The sequence below is a fragment of the Mastomys coucha genome, unplaced genomic scaffold (assembly GCF_008632895.1).
Source record: "Mastomys coucha isolate ucsf_1 unplaced genomic scaffold, UCSF_Mcou_1 pScaffold13, whole genome shotgun sequence".
Taxonomy (NCBI): domain Eukaryota; kingdom Metazoa; phylum Chordata; class Mammalia; order Rodentia; family Muridae; genus Mastomys; species Mastomys coucha.
Window position 1 is genome coordinate 34,400,498 of NW_022196895.1, and position 3,883 is coordinate 34,404,380.

Sequence of the window (3,883 nt, forward strand, 5' to 3'; positions counted from 1 at the left end):
TTTTGCTGTGAGAAAGTGCTCAGAAACTGTGCTACATGATTGTTGTTAAATTCTATTTTTTAGCCTTATTGTGCTTTTCTATAAAATATTTTTCCCATTAAAGGCTTATTGCCATTGCCAGCAGAGCGGTGGTCCTCTAGTTCTCATTCAGTCGCCCTCTCTACTTCAGTCTCACCCTTGTCGGCTGGCTCTGACAGGAGATGAAGTTACAAGTAGTTGGAAGCTGCCCAACTTAGGTGCCAGGAGTTGAACTTGGGTCCTCTACAAAAGCAGTATAAAGTCTTAATCATAGTGACACTGCTTTCCATGTGCTAAGATTATAGGTATGTGAGTTTAAGGCTAGACAACATATAAACAGTGAGTTCCAGGCCAGCCACCAGTGTTAGAATGATACCCCACCTCAAAAACAAACAAAAACAAAACAAAGATTTATAATTCTCAAGCTTCTAGGATCCCAATTTTCTCTTCAAGGACATGCTGGAATACTTCTGTGCTGGTTAATTTTATGTCAAATTGACATAGGCTAAAAGGCATCTAACTGAGAAAATGCCTCCATAAGACTGGACTGTAAACAAGTCTGTAGAACATTTTTTGTTTTGTATGGAGGGGACCCTTGGGCAGACAAATTTGGGGGTGGGGGTGGGCAGCCCCCGTGCTGGGCACCGGGCACCACCAGGTGGTGGGGGAACGAAAGGGACGGGAAAGAATGACCCGAGCCCTGCCAGAGGTCCAGTACTCTGGGCTGTGGACGTGGGTGTCTGTCTCTGTGCTCTACTCTCCAGGTGGGTGTCTGGATCCCAGTTCGCGAGAGCAGAGGGGGTCAGCTGTGTGTGTGTGTGGGGGGGTGCCTGGGCTTCACGGAGGCCAAGGATACAGGTTCTAGCCCCTGGGTATCACAGGTGCTGCTGGACACCATGGAGGAGCTAAGAATGAATTGTGGGCCCCAGAGCAGACACTGGGGGTGAAGAGAGAGAGGGGACAGGGAAAGGAAGCAGCTGCCCAGTGGTTTGAGCGGGCGGGAGCTGGAGTTCTCAGTCCAGTCTCGCGGCTGCAAACGCTGGGCCAACACAGCACATCTAATTGAAAGGAGGCAATGCATGATCGCAAGATGTTTTATTATAGAAAGGAGGGAGAGAAGATAAGAAAGTAGAGGCCAGATTTGGGGGGGAGGGGAGCCGGGAGGAAGAGTTAGGACAAGAGTAAGAGGTTAAGAGAGAAGAGAGACAGAGAAAGAGAGAAGGGGAGGGGCAAACCGCCCCTTATATTGTGGGCTGGGCCCTGTCTGTGGGGCACTCCACTTTCAGACCAATTTAAGCTGCATAGAAAGACTTTAATTCCTTTGTCTACAAAATAGAGACATCTACAGTATGGTATGCATTACTATTGAGAGTGAGATCTCTAGAGAGAAGTACTTTAGTATACTTAAAACCCTTAGAAATTCCTATTGTCATCACTAAGATTTTGATTTGAAATGAAAAATAAGTAGGATACGATTTTGTAGGAGAGAGGCAACAGCCAGACACGGGCAAAGGCACAGGGGCACATGTGCTCTGGAAGCAGGTTCTAGAGTTAATACATAAAAACGTGAGATATGTAACACATTTGAATTAGTTCTGATTTTCGTGCATGTGTGCATTAAAGGCATTATATTGCTTTACTCATATTGACTACCTGAAATAAATCATGCCTTAACCACACACATCTATTTCTCTCTGATTTGCTTAACCTTAGATTATTTTTAGATAATCTATTTTTAGATAATAATCCTAGATTATTTTTCAGAATTTCCTTGAAAACTTCTTACAGATATGGTCTGTGTTCCACTGACACTTTACCGCAGCTTCCCAATGTCTTATCAGACTTACTGTTTGTGTGTGCATGTGTGTATGCGTGCGTGCGTGCGTGTGTGTGTGTGTGTGTGTGTGTGTGTGTGTGTGTTTGTGTGTGCGCGCACATGTGTGTGCACATGCACAAGGTCCTTCAAAGAAGCTGGGACAACCTTGGGTTAGGTTCAGAGTCTCTTTGTCAGTCTGCTGAGTAGGGCAGCCTAGCTGGCCCACGAGCTTCCAAGGAGTCTCCTGTCTTTGTCTGTCATCTTCCCACAAGAGTACTGGGATTTCAGATGAATATGGGTGTGGTTTTTTTTTTTTCTTTTTTAAGCTTTGAGAGATTTGAACTCAGGTCCTTCTGTTTTCACAGCAAACATTTTTATACACTAAGCTTCCCTCTCAGCATCAACTTAGTTGCCTTGGCCATTACATTCTTAATGAGAACCCATGCTCAAGACCAGCACCTGAGCCAGAGTTCTGTCACACACTAGCATAGACTTAACAGTGCTGAGAAATGGGGTCCAGATTTGATTGGCTGAAGCACATAACACATTTTGGGGAGCACAACTCTCTTTTCCATGCTTCAAGGCTCCAGGAACTCTCCTGATCAATGACTTTCTAAAATGATGCCCCCGACAAAGAGGATCTTTGTCAGCACTCCACCTTTAGCAGTGGGGTACTCCAGTGACACTCACGGCTCTTCAAATTTGCATAATCCTGTTGCTAAATTGACATAGAAAACTCTGAACAAGCAAGTAGGCTTCATTCAATGGATTATTTAAAAGGTCAAGAATTTGAGGGTTCTTTCACGTAAAATTAACAGTGCTTCAAATAAGTGAAGTATTCAGTGAAGTATTCTGTCAATAGCATTTGTTACAGATTGTCCTGGATCTTTGGATGCGAGGGAAATGAAAAATCCTGAATGCCAATGACATCATTAAAATCTCCGTATTGCTTCGTTAGAAACCAGAAACGCTGACGCAGGCAAAGCTTCAAGACAATTACCACAGTCTTGATGGAAGAGACTGGGTGCTATTTGTGTAGCGGCACACAGAATGTAGAGCGACAGCTGACACCTTCTATAAAATCACTCGTGCTTTGCCTCAACTTTGAATAACTGCTCCATGTACTTTTGTGGAAACATTCACCAAGAGTTTTCTCTGTATTATCACTAACAAAAGCAAAGTTTTCCTATTAACTGCTCACTCCGTAAAAGGCTGTGAAATCTGTTAAGTTTCTCAAGTCTCATCTGGAAAGGTTTCTACTTGCAACAGCCTTACAAGCAAGCCTTCTCTGTGAGAAAAATAAGAGCATAAAGGGCAAGCTGTCTCTGCATGCTGATCACCTGCGTTGTGGCTACAGCATGCCAAGTGAGCACTCCGTGATAGCCTGGTAAGAAATGGGGTCACTGCTCCCTTTATTTTGACAACAGATCTTATTTCAGCATTTGAAATGTGCTGCTTTCAAGTTTAGAACTGGAAAATACAGAACTGGCAAGATGGCTCAGTGCTCTCCCTGAAGACCCAAGTTTGATTCCTAGTACCATATACATGTCAGTTTATAACTCTCTGTAACTCTAGTCCTGGGGTACCAGACACACATGCAGACAAAATATCTGTACACATAAAACAAAAACATTCCTCCCAAACTAGAAAATGCTTCTAGCAGTTCAGGTGGGGAGTTCTTACAAGCTCTGCTACCACTCCCCTCCCGCCTCTTCTTTCTCCTCTCATCCCCGCCCCCTCCTTCTTTTAAGATTGTCTCAATATTATGTTTCAATATTATGTATGTGCCAATATTATGTCTCAATATTATGTCCCAGGAAACCTTCAAACTTAGTCTTCTTGCTCCAGACTCCTGAAAACCAAGAAAAAAAAAAGGCTTGCACTGTCATGCCTGACTTTCACTATTGTCTTAACCTGGATTTCTCTTAATCAAAACTTTATGCGATTTGCAGTTCCCATAGTACAAATGAGGAAACTATACTTTTTTGTTTGTTTGTTTGTTTGTTTTTTCAAGACAGGGTTTCTCTGTATAGCCCTGGCTGTCCTGGA